Source organism: Herpailurus yagouaroundi, unplaced genomic scaffold (assembly GCF_014898765.1).
Source record: "Herpailurus yagouaroundi ecotype Mexico unplaced genomic scaffold, PumYag 139, whole genome shotgun sequence".
Lineage (NCBI taxonomy): Eukaryota > Metazoa > Chordata > Mammalia > Carnivora > Felidae > Herpailurus > Herpailurus yagouaroundi.
In genome coordinates, this window is record NW_024412394.1 from 73961601 (window position 1) to 73975278 (window position 13678).

The 13678-nt window shown below is 38.0% G+C and overlaps 1 protein-coding gene across 2 annotated transcripts in view; it reads left to right on the plus strand.

The window, feature by feature from the left end:
* LOC121029951 (amine sulfotransferase-like) overlaps positions 1-13678 on the plus strand; it is a 44983-nt gene that overhangs the window by 12615 nt on the left and 18690 nt on the right. The gene's annotated exons all lie outside the window — the stretch shown is intronic.

A 13678-nucleotide genomic window follows, 5' to 3' on the forward strand; every position in this document is an offset into this window, starting at 1 on the left:
TTGCTATTTTCTTGTATGAGTTCTTGATATATTTTGGATATTAACCCTTTATTTGATAAACGATTTACAAATATTTCCCCTTTTAATAGGTTGCCTTTCCATTTTGTTGATAGTTTGCTGTACAGAAGCTTGTTAGTTTGGTATTCTCCCACTTGCCTACTTTTGTTTTTGTTGCGTTTGTTTTTGGTGTCATATCCCCACTCCCATAACAAAACCATTGCTAAGACCAATGTCTTATACCTCTGCTTTCTTCTAAGAGTTTTATGCTTCCAGGTCTTACATTCATATCTTTAAACTGTTCTGAGTTAACTTTTGTGTATGGTGTAAGAGAGTGGTCCAGTTTCATTCTTTTGCATGTGGCTCTCCAGTTTTCCCAACACCATTTATTGAAGAGTCTATCCTATCCCCATAATATATTCTCATCTCCTTTGCCATAATTTAATTGACCATACAGATGTTGGTTAACATCTGTAATCTCTATTTTGTTCCATTGGTTAACCTGTCTTTTTTTCCTTTAATACCAGTATCATAGTGTTTTGGTTAGTATAACTTGGTAATATTATTTGAAACCAAGAAGTCTGATGCCTCAGGCTTTGTTCTATTTTCTCAAAATTGCTTTAGCTATTTGGGGTCTTGTATGCTTACAAACAAATTTTAGGACTGTTAGTTCTATTTCTGTGACAAATGACATTGTAACATTGATAGGGATTGCACTGAATCTGTAGATTGCTTTGTGTAGTATGGACAATTTAACAATGTTGTTTCTTCTTATCCATGAGCATGGAATATTTTTTCATTTATTTGTGATTTCTAACATTTCTTCTAGTAGTGTCTTCTAGTTTTCAATGTACAAGTCTTTTACCTCCTTGGATAAATTTATTCCTACATATTTTTTTCTTTTTGATGCTATCATAAATGAGATGTTTCTTAATTTCTCTGATAGTTTGTTGTTAGTATATAGAAAGGCAACTTATGGGGCTCCTGGGCAGCTCAGTCGGTTAAGCATCCAACTCTTGATTTTGGCCTAGGTCATTATCTCACGGTTTGTGGGTTCCAGCCCTGCATTGGGCTGTGTGCTGAAAGTGCAGAGCCTGCTTGGGATTCTCTCCCTCTCTCTCTGCCCCTCCCCCACTCACACATGTGCATGCGCTCTCTCTCTGTAAAAAAATGGAAATAAACTTAACAAATTTAAAGGAAAAGAAATGCAACTTATATTTGCATTCTTATTTCATATCCTGCAATTTAACAACTTAATTGAATTTTTATTAGTTCTAACAGTGTTTTTGGTAGACTCTTTAGGTCTTCCTGTATATAATATCATGATCATCTGCAAATAGAGACTTTTGTTCTTCCTTTCTATCTTGGATCCCTTTTATTTCTTTTCCTAGCCTAATTGCTGTTGCTACAATTTCCAATAAAATGAGAGAGAATGGGCATCCTAATCCTGGTTGTGATCTTAGATGAAGAGCTTTCAGTTGTTTATCATTGGGTATGATCCTGTGAACTTGTCAAAATGTCATTTTGTAAGCTGAGGTATGTTTCTTCCATACCCGTTTTGTTGAGACTTTATATCATGAATGGATGTTCACTTTTGTCAAATGCTTTTCCTGCATTTTGCAATGACAATAAGGTTTTGATGCTTCATTTTGTTAATGTGGCACATCACACCGATTTGTGGATGTTGAACCACCCTTGTATCCCTGGAATAAATAGTACTTGATAATTTTGTATTTTAGTGTATTTTTTTAGCTTCAATTTTTTTTAAACTAATTTTATTTAAATTCTAGTTGGTTAACATATAGTATAATATTAGTTTCAGGATTTAGTGATTCATCACTTAGACATAACAACTAGTGCTCATCACAACAAGTGCCCTCCCTAGTAACATCACCCATTGAACCCATACCCTACCCACCTCCCTCCATCAATCCTGTTTGTTCTCTATAGTTAAGAGTCTCTTATTATTTGATTCCTTTTTTTTACCTTCTCATATGTTCATCTGTTTTGCTTCCTATATTCCACATATGAGTGAAATCATATGGTATTTGTGTTTCTTTCTCTCACTGACTTATTTTGCTTAGCATAATGCACTCTATCTAGCTCCATTCACATCATTGCAAATGGCAAGATTTCCTTCTTTTTGATGGCTGAGTAATAATCCATTGTGTGTGTGGGGAGAGGGTATATATACACACACATATATATGTATGTATGTGTGTGTGTGTGTATATATATATATATAATGCTGCTATAAACATTGGGATGTGTGTACACCTTCGATTCTGTATTTTTGTATGCTAGTAGTACAATTGCTGGAACTTAGAGTAGTGCTATTTTTAACTTTCTGAGGAGCCTTCATACTGTTTTCCAGAGTGGCTTCCCCAGTTTGTATTCCCACCAAGGATATAAGAGAGTTCTCCTTTTTCTGTATTCTCACCAACATCTGTGTTTCCTGTGTTGTGCATTTTAGTCATTCTGACAGGTATGATGTGATATTTCATTGTGGTTTTGATTTTTATTATCCTGATGGTGAGTGATGTTGAGCATCTTTTCATGTGTTTGTTAGCTATCTGGATGTCTTCTTTGGGAAAATGTCTATTCATGTCTTCTGCCTATTTCTTAACTGGATTATTTGTTTTTTGGGTGTTGAGTTTGGAAAATTCTTTATAAACTTTGGATACTAACCCTTTATCCTATGTCATTTACACATATCTTCTCCTATTCCAAAGGTTGGCTTTTACTTTTGTTGATTGTTTCCTCCACTGTGCAGAAATTTTATCTTGATGAAGTCCCAATAGTTGAATTTTGATTTTGTTTCCCTTGACTCTTAGAGACATATCTAGTAAATAGTTGCTGCAGCTGTGTCAAAGATATTGCTGATTGTGTTCTTCTCTAAGATTTTTACTTTTTTTTTTTTTGTTCTAAGATTTAGGTCTTTTGTCCATTTCAAGCTTATTTTTGTGTATGGTGTATAAAAGAGGTCCAATTTCATTCTTCTGTTTGTTAATTTCCAGTTTTCTGAATACCAATTGTTGAAGAGACTGTCTTTTGTTCCCCCAGTGGGTATTCTTTCCTGCTTTGTTGAAGATTAGTTGACAATAAAGTTGTGAGTCCATTTCTTGATTTTCTATTCCATTCCATTGATATGTGTATCTGTTTTTGTGCCAATATGATACTTCTGTGCTCACTACAGCTTTGTAATACCACTTGAAGACTGGAATCATGATGCCTCCAACTCTTTTTTCTTTTTCATTACTGCTTCAGCTATTCAGGGACTTTTGTCATTCCATTCAAATTTTTGGTTCATTTGTTGTACCTCTGTGGAAATTGCTCGTGGTATTTTGATAAGGATTGCATTTATGTATAGATTGCTTTGGGTATATAGACATTTCATCAATTTTTGTTCTTCCAGTCCATGAGCATAGAATGCTTATATATTTCTTCCTATCATCTTCAATTTCTTTCATAAGTTTTCTATATTTTTAGATCCTTTACCTTTTTGATTAGGTTTATTTCTTGGTATCATATGGGTCTTGGTGCCATTGTAAAGGGATAAATCCTTGGTTTCTCTTTCTGCTGCTTCATTATTGGGATATAGAGATGCAATCGATTTCTGTACATGGATTTTATATCCTGTGACTTTGCAGAATTCATGTATCAGCTCTAGCAGTTGTTTGGTGGAGTCTTTTGAGTTTTCCTTATAGAGAATCATGTCATGTGCAAATAATAAAAGTTTGACTTCTTCCTTGCCAATTAAGATGTATTTTATTTCTTTCTATTGTCATTGCTGAGGCTAGGACTTCTAGTATTATGTTAAAAAACAATGGTGAGTGTGGATCTCTTTCTTGTTCCTGACCTTACAGGAAAAAACTCTCAGGTTTTCACCACTGAGGATTATATTAGCTTTGGGTCTTTCATATATGCCTTTATAATGTTGAGCTATGTTCCCTCTATCTCTACTTTGTTGAGGGGTTTTATCATGAAGGATGTTGTACTTGATCAGATGCTTTTTTCTGGATCTATTGTGGAGATCATATGATTCTTGTCTTTCTTTTAGTAATGTAATATATCACATTGATTGATTTGCAAATATTGAACCACCTTTGCAGCCCTGGTTAAATCCCACTTGATCGTGGTGAGTGGTTCTTCTAATGTACTGTTGGCTTCAATTTGCTAGTATCTTGTAGAGAATTTTTGCAACCATGATCATTAGGGATATTGGTCTGTAATTATCTTTTTAGTGGGGTCTTTATCTGGTTTTGTACATGTGCTGCTGAAGTGAGCACTGTCTGGTTTTGGAATCAAGGTAAATCTGGCCTCATAGAATGAGTTCGGAAGTTTTCCATCCATTTTTATTTTGGGGGAAAGTTTAATAAGAACAAGTATACTGGTTGGAGAGGCTTCTGGGAAGATGGTGGCATAGGAGGACGCTGGGCTCACCACGTCCTGCGGATCACTTAAATTCCACCCACACCTGCCTAAATAACCCAGAAAATCACCAGAAGACTAGCAGAATGGATTCTCCAGAGCCAAGCGTAGACAAGAGGCCCATGGAAGAGGGTAGGAAGAGTGGAGAGGCGGTGCATGCTACACAGACTGGCGGGAGGGAGCCAGGGCGGAGGGGCAGCCCGCCAGCAAAGCAGAGCCCCCGAGTCCAGCTTGCAAAAGCGGAGGGGCCAGACAGAGTGTGTTCGGACAGCAAGCAGGACTTAACATCTGGAAGGTTATAAGTTAACAGATCTGCTCGGAGAGCAGGAGGGCTGGAGGACAACGGGAGGGAGAGTTGTTGAGCCCCAGACGAGAGAGCGCAGCTTGGCAGGGAGCAAAGGCACTCACTAGCACCATCTCCCTCGCCCATCTCCCAGCCAAAATCCCAAAGGGAACCACTTCCCCTCATGGAACTTGCTTGCACCACGCAAACACCCAACGCTATGCTTCTGCGGATCCATCCCTCCAGCGGGTCTGACTCACTCCCAGTGCTGCAGGGCCCCTCCCAAAGTGGATCTCCAAAGGATAAGCTAGCTGAGCCAGCCCCTCCCACCCCTGTGCACCTTGCTGATCTACCCCAGCTAAAACGCCAGATCCCCAGCACCACAAGCCTGGCAGTGTGCAAGTAGCCCAGATGAGCCATGCCACCCCACAGTGAATCCCACCCCTAGGAGAGGGGAAGAGAAGGTGCACACCAGTCTGACTGTAGACCCAGCAGTTGGCTGGGGGCAGACATCAGGTCTGACTGCGGCCCCACCCACCAACGCAAGTTATTGAAGACAGCACAGGGGAAGTGCCCTGCAGTTCTGACCACACCAGGCACTATCCAAAATGATGAAACGGAAGAATTCCCCTCAAAAGAATCTCCAGGAAATAACGACAGCTAACGAACTGATCAAAAACGATTTATACAATATAACAGAAAGTGAATTTAGAATAATAGTCATAAAATTAATCGCCGGGCTTGAAAACAGTATAGAGGACAGCAGAGAATCTATTGCTACAGAGATCAAGGGACTAAGGAACAGCCAGGAGGAGCTAAAAAATGCTATTAATGAGCTGCAAAATAATGGAGATGACCACAGCTCAGATTGAAGAGGCAGAGGAGAGAATAGGTGTACTAGAAGATAAAATTATGGAAAAAGAAGAAGCTGAGAAACAGAGAGATAAAAAAACCCAGGAGTATGAGGGGAAAATTAGAGAACTAAGTGATGCACTAAAGAGAAATAATATACACATAATTGGTATTCCAGAGGAGGAAGAGAGAGGGAAAGGTGCTGAAGGTACACTTGAAGAAATAGTAGCTGAGAACTTCCCTGAAGTGGGGAAGGAAAAAGGCATTGAAACCCAAGAGGCACAGAGAACTCCCTTCAGACGTAACTTGAATCGATCTGCACGACATATCATAGTGAAACGGGCAAAATACAAGGATAAAGAGAAAATTCGGAAAGCAGCTAGGGATAAACGTCCTCTATATATAAAGGGAGACCTATAAGACTCGTGACGGATCTCTCTACTGAAACTTGGCAGGCCGGAAAGGAATGGCAGGAAATCTTCAATGTGATGAACGGAAAAAATATGCAGCCGAGAATCCTCTATCCAGCAAATCTGTCATTTAGAATAGAAGGAGAGATAAAGGTCTTCCCAAACAAACAAAAACTGAAGGAATTCATCACCACTAAACCAGCCCTACAAGAGATCCTAAGGGGGACCCTGTGAGACAAAGTACCAGAGACATCACTACAAGCATGAAACCTACCGACATCACAATGACTCTAAATCCATATCTCTCTATAATAACACTGAATGTAAATGGACTAAATGCACCAACCAAAAGACATAGGGTATCAGAATGGATAAAAAAAACAAGACCCATCTATTTGCTGTCTACAAGAGACTCATTTTAGACCTGAGAACACTTTCAGATTGAAAGTGAGCAGATGGAGAACTATTTATCATGCTACTGGAAGTCAAAAGAGAGCTGGAGTAGCCATACTTATATCAGACAAACTAGACATTAAATTAAAGGCTGTAACAAGAGATAAAGAAGGGAATTATATAATCATTACAGGGTTTATCCATCAAGAAGAACTAACAATTATAAATGTTTATGTGCCGAATACAGGAGCACCCAAATACATAAAACAATTACTCACAAACGTAAGCAACCTTATTGACAAGAATGTGGTAATTGCAGGGGACTTTAATATCCCACTTACAACAATGGATAGATCATCTAGACACATGGTCAATAAAGACACAAGGGCCCTGAATGGTACATTGGATCAGATGGACTTGACAGATATATTTAAAACTCTGCATCCCAAAGCAACAGAATATACTTTCTTCTCGAGTGCACATGGAACATTCTCCAAGATAGATCACATACTGGGTCACAAAACAGCCCTTCATAAGTATACAAGAATTGAGATCATACCATGCATACTTTCAGACCACAATGCAATGAAGCTTGAAATCAACCACAGGAAAAAGTCTGGAAAACCTCCAAAAGCATGGAGGTTAAAGAACACCCTACTAAAGAATGAATGGGTCACCCAGGCAATTAGAGAAGAAATTAAAAAAATATATGGAAACAAATGAAAATGAAAATACAACAATCCAAACGCTTTGGGATGCAGCAAAGGCAGTCCTGAGAGGAAAATACATTGCAATCCAGGCCTATCTCCAGAAACAAGAAAGACCCCAAATACAAAATCTAACAGCACACCTAAAGGAAATAGAAGCAGAGCAGCAAAGACAGCCTAAACCCAGCAGAAGAAGAGAAATAATAAAGATCAGAGCAGAAATAAACAATATAGAATCTAAAAAAACTGTAGACCAGATTAATGAAACCAAGAGTTGGTTTTTTGAAAAAATAAACAAAATTGATAAACCTCTAGCCAGGCTTCTCAAAAAGAAAAGGGATATGACCCAAATAGATAAAATCATGAATGAAAATGGAATTATTACAACCAATCCCTCAGAAATACAAGCAATTATCAGAGAATACTATGAAAAATTATATGCCAACAAACTGGACAACCTGGAAGAAATGGACAAATTCCTAAACACCCACACACTTCCAAAACTCAAACAGGAGGAAATAGAAAGCTGGAACAGACCCATAACCAACAAAGAAATTGAACCAGTTGTCAAAAATCTCGCAACAAATAAGAGTCCAGGACCAGATGACTTCCTGGGGAATTCTACCAGACATTTAAAGCAGAGATAATACCTATTCTTCTCAAGCTATTCCAAAAATAGGAAGGGAAGGAAAACTTCCAGACTCATTCTATGAAGCCAGTATTACTGTGATTCTTAAACCAGACAGGGACCCAGTAAAAAAAAAGAACTGCAGGCCAATATCCCTGATGAATATAGATGCAAAAATTCTCAATAAGATATTAGCAAATCGAATTCAACAGCGTATAAAAAGAATTATTCACCATGATCAAGTGGGATTCATTCCTGGGATGCAGAGCTGGTTCAACATTCACAAATCAACCAACGTGATACATCACATTAATAAAAGAAAAGATAAGAACCATATGATCCTATCAATCGATGCGGAAAAGGCCTTTGACAAAATCCAGCATCCTTTCTTAATAAAAACCCTCAAGAAATTCGGGATAGAAGGAACATACTTAAACATCATAAAAGCCATTTATGAAAAGTCCACAGCTAATATCATCCTCAATGGGGAAAAACTGCGAGCTTTTTCCCTGAGATCAGGAACACGACAGGGATGCCCACTCTCACCGCTGTTGTTTAACATAGTGTTGGAAGTGCTAGCATCAGCAATCAGACAACAAAAGGAAATCAAAGGCATCAAAATTGGCAAAGATGAATCAAGCTTTCGCTTTTTTCAGATGACATGATAATTTACACGGAGAACCGATAGACCCCACCAAAAGTCTGCTAGAACTGATACATGAATTCAGCAAAGTCGCAGGATACAAAATCAATGTACAGAAATCAGTTGCATTCTTATACAGTAATAATGAAGCAACAGAAAGACAAATAAGGAAACTGATCCCATTCACAATTGCACCAAGAAGCATAAAATACCTAGGAATACCTCTAACCAAAGATGTACAAGATCTGTATGCTGAAAACTATAGAAAGCTTATGAAGGAAATTGAAGAAGATATAAAGAAATTGAAAAACATTCCATGCTCATGGGTTGGAAGAATAAATATTGTCAAAATGTCAATACTACCCAAAGCTATGTACACATTCAATGCAATCCCAATCAAAATTGCACCAGCATTCTTCTCGAAGCTAGAACAAGCAATCCTAAAATTCATATGGAACCAAAAAAGGCACTGAATAGCCAAGTAATTTTGAAGAAGAAGACCAAAGCAGGAGGCATCACAATCCCAGACTTTAGCCTCTGCTACAAAGCTGTCATCATCAAGACAGCATGCTATTGGCACAAAAACAGACACATAGACCAATAGTATAGAATAGAAACCCCAGAACTAGACCCACAAAAGTATGGCCAACTCATCTTTGACAAAGCAGGAAAGAATATCCAATGGAAAAAAGACAGTCTCTTTAACAAATGGTGCTGGGAGAACCGGACAGCAACATGCAGAAGAATGAAACTAGACCACTTTCTTACACCATTCACAAAAATAAGCTCAAAATGGATAAGCTCAAAAAGGACCTGAATGTGAGACAGGAAACCATCAAAACCCTGTAGGAGAAAGCAGGATAAGACCTCTCTGACCTCAGCCACAGCAATTTCTTACTTGACACATCCCCAAAGGCAAGGGAAAGAAAAGTAAAAATGAACTATTGGGACCTCATGAAGATAAAAAGCTTCTGCACTGCAAAGGAAAAAATCAACAAAACTAAAAGGAAACCGACAGAATGGGAAAAGATATTTGCAAATGACATATTGGACAAAGGGCTAGTATCCAAAATCTATAAAGAGCTCACCAAGCTCCACACCCAAAAAACAAATAATCCAGTGAAGAAATGGGCAGAAAACATGAATAGACACTTCTCTAAAGAAGACATCCAGATTGCCAACAGGCACATGAAAAGATGCTCAACGTCACTCCTCGTCAGGGAAATACAAATCAAAACCACACTCAGATATCACCTCAAGCCAGTCAGAGTGGCCAAAATGAACAAATCAGGAGACTATAGATGCTGGCGAGGATGTGGAGAAACGGGAACCCTCTTGCACCTTTGGTGGGAATGCAAACTGGTGCAGCCGCTCTGGAAAACAGTGTGGAGGTTCCTCAGAAAATTAAAAATAGACCTACCCTCTGACCCAGCAATAGCACTGCTAGGAATTTACCCAAGGGATACAGGAGTACTGATGCACAGGGGCACTTGTACCCCAATGTTTATAGCAGCACTCTCAACAATAGCCAAATTGTGGAAAAAGCCTAAATGTCCATCAACTGATGAATGGATAAAGAAATTGTGGTTTATATACACAATGGAGTACTATGTGGCCATGAGAAAGAATGAAATCTGGCCCTTTGTAGCAATGTGGATGGAACTGGAGAGTGTGATGCTAAGTGAAATAAGCCATACAGAGAAAGACAGATACCATATGTTTTCACTCTTATGTGGATCCTGAGAAACTTAACAGAAACCCATGGGGGAGGGGAAGGAAAAAAAAAAGAGGTTAGAGTGGGAGAGAGCCAAAGCATAAGAGACTCTTAAAAACTGAGAACAAACTGAGGGTTGATGGTGGGGTGGGAGGGAGGGAAGGGTAGGTGATGGGCATTGAAGAGGGCATCTTTTGGGATGAGCACTGGGTGTTGTATGGAAACCAATTTGACAATAAATTTCATATATTAAAAAAAAAAAGAAAGAACAGGTATTAACTCTTCTATAAATGTTTGGTAGAAATCCCCCTGTGAAGCCATCTGACCCTGGACTTTTGTTTGTTGGGAGATTTTTGGTTACTGTTTCAATTTCATTGTTGGTAATGAGTATGTTCAAGTTTCCTATTTCTTTCTGATTCAGTTTTGGTAGTTTGTGAGTTTCTAGGAACTTATCCATTTCTTCCAGATTGCCCAATTTGTTGGCATATGATTTTTCATAATATTCTCTTATAATTGTTTTTATTTCTGAGGTGTTGGTTGTGATCTTTCTCATTCCTGATTTTATTTATTTGATTCCTTTGTCTTTTCTTTCTGATAAGTCTGGCTGGACTTATCTGGGTTTATTAATGTTATTAACTTTCAAAGAATCAGGTGTTATTATCAGTTCTACTGTTTTTTATTGTTTCTTTGTTTGCTTCTATATAATTTATTTCTGCTCTAATCTTTATTATTTACTTTCTTCTGCTTGCTTTAGGCTTTATTTGTTGTTCTTTTTCTAGGTTCTTTAGGCATAAACTTAGGCTGCATATGTGAGATTTTTCTTGCTTCTTGAAGTAGACCTGTGCATATACTTACATCATATGTCTGCTTGTGCTGCATCCCAAAGTTTTGGGGCCATAATGCTTTCATTTTCATTTGTTTCTACGTATTTGTAGAATTCCTTTTTTGGGGTGTCTTTGTGGCTCAGTCAGTTAATCGTCCCACTCTTGATTTTAGCTTAGGTCATTTTCTCATTGTTCATGAGATCGAGCCCTGCATTAGGCTGTGTGCTGACAGTGCAGAGCCTGCTTGGGATTTTCTCTTTCCCTCTCTCTCTGCTCTTCCTCCACTTGGTCACACACATACACATGCATGAGCCCTCTGTCTCTCAAAATAAATGAATAAACTTACTCAAAAAAATTTTTTTTTAAATATTTTTTCCAACATTTATTTATTTTTGGGACAGAGAGAGACAGAGCATGAACGGGGGAGGGGCAGAGAGAGAGAGGGAGACACAGAATCGGAAACAGGCTCCAGGCTCTGAGCCATCAGCCCAGAGCCTGACGCGGGGCTCGAACTCACGGACCGCGAGATCGTGACCTGGCTGAAGTCGGACGCTCAACCGACTGCGCCACCCAGGCGCCCCTCAAATTTTTGTCTTTAATTTCCTGGTTGACCCATTGATTCTTTCGTAAGATGTTCTTTGACCTCCATGTATTTGTGGTCTTTCAAAATTTTTTCTTATGATTGACTTCAAGTTTCATAGCATTGTGGTCTGAAAATATGAATGGTATGATCTCAATCCTTTTGTACTTGTTGAGGTCTGATTTGTGACCTAGTATGTCATCTATATTGGAGAATGTCCAATGTGTGCTCAAAAAGAATGTGAATTCTGCTGCTTTTTGATAAAATGTTCTGAATGCGTATGTTTAAGTCCATCTGTTCCACTGTGTCACTGAAAGTTATTGTTTCCTTGATGATTTTCTGCTTGGATGATCTGTCCATTGATCTAAGTGGGGTATTAAAGTCCTCTAGTATTATTGTATTATAATCAATGTGTTATTTATGTCTGTTATTAATTGTTTTATATATTTTGGAGTTACCAACTTGGGGGCATAAATATTTATAATTGTTAGATCTTTTGTTGGATAGACCCTTTTGTTATGTTATAGAGCCCTTCTTCATCTCTTCTTACAGTCTTTGTTTTTCTGATATAAGTATTGCTACTCTGGCTTTCTTGTAACTTCTGTTTGCATAATGGTTGGTTTTCAATCTGCAGGTTTCTTTAGGTCTAAAATGAGTCTCTTATAGGCAGCATAAAGATGGGTGTTTTTTTTTTTGCTGTTGTTGTTTTTAATTCAGTGTGACACCCTATTTCTTTTGACTGGAGCATTTAGTCAATTTACATTCAGAGTGATTATTGATATAAATTTAGTGCCATTTTACTACATGCTACACTGTTGTATCTGAAAAATTTCTCTGGTCCTTACTAGTATTTGTTGCCTTTGTCTTTCTTTCCCACTCAAAGAATCCCCCATTAATATATCTTGCAGCTCTGGTTTAGTGGTCAGAAACTCATTTACTTTCTGTTTGGGAAATTCTTTATCTCTCCTTTTGTTCTGAATACTGGATAGAGTATTTGTGGATGCATATTTTTTCCATTCAACACATTGAATATATCATGCCATTCGCTTCTGGGGTGCCAAGTTTTTATGGAGAGCTGTGCTACTAATTTTCTTTGTCTTCTCTGGTAAGATAAGGAATTCTTTTGTCTTGCTGCTTTTAGGATTTTTTCTTTATCTTTATATTTTCCAAGTTTGACTACGATATGTGTTTTTAATTTTTTTAAATATTTATTTCCTTTGAGAGAGAAAGATAGAGAGAGAGCGAGCACAAGCTCTGGGGAGGGGCAGAGAGAGAGAGGGAGAGAGAAACCTAAGCAGGCTCTGGGCTGTCAGTGCAGAGTCCCATGCGGGTTTGATCTCACAAACTGTGAGGTCATCACTTGAACTGAAATAAAAGAGTTGGATGCTTAACCAACTGAGCCACCCAGGCACCCCAACTATGATATGTCTTGGTGTTGGCCTGCTTTTGCTGATTTTTATGGAAGTTCTCTGTGCTTCCTAGATTTGGATATCTCTTTCCTTCCTCAGGTTAAGGAAGTTTTCAGCTATAATTTCCTCAAATAAACCTTTTGTTCCCCTTTCCTTCTCTTCTTCCTCTGAGGCTGCTATGATATGAATATTATTATAATTTATGGAGTTACTGAATTCCCTAAGTCTACATTCATGATCTAATATTTTTCTTTCCCTCTTCTTTTCAGCTTCAGTATTTTCCATAATTTTATGTTCTGTATCACTTATTCATTCCTCTGCTTCTTCCATCCTTATAGTCATTACAATCAGTTCGTTTCGAATCTTGGTTATGCATTTTTCATTTTTGCTTGACAAGTTTTTAGGTCTTTAATCTCTGTGGTAAGGAATTCCCTGCTGTCTTCTATGTTTTTCTCATGCCCAGCTGGTATCATTGTAATTATTGCTTTAAATTCTGGAACATGAATATTATATCTGTCTCAATGAGATCAGTGGCCATTAACTTTTCTTGTTCTATCTTTTAGGATGAATTCTCCTGTCTTGGCATTTTTAAATTTATTTTATTAACGTTGATTTATTTTTTTGGGGGGGTGGGGAGAGAGAGAATGAGAGAGAGAGAGAAAGAAAGAAAGAAAGAAAGACAGAAAGAAAAAAAGAAAGAAAAAGAAAGAAGGAAAGAAAGAGGGAGTGGATAAAGAGAAGCTGAACATAGGTATTTGAACTTTTGAATCTCTGCAGAGATTTTTGCATCATACTGTTGAATCTCTG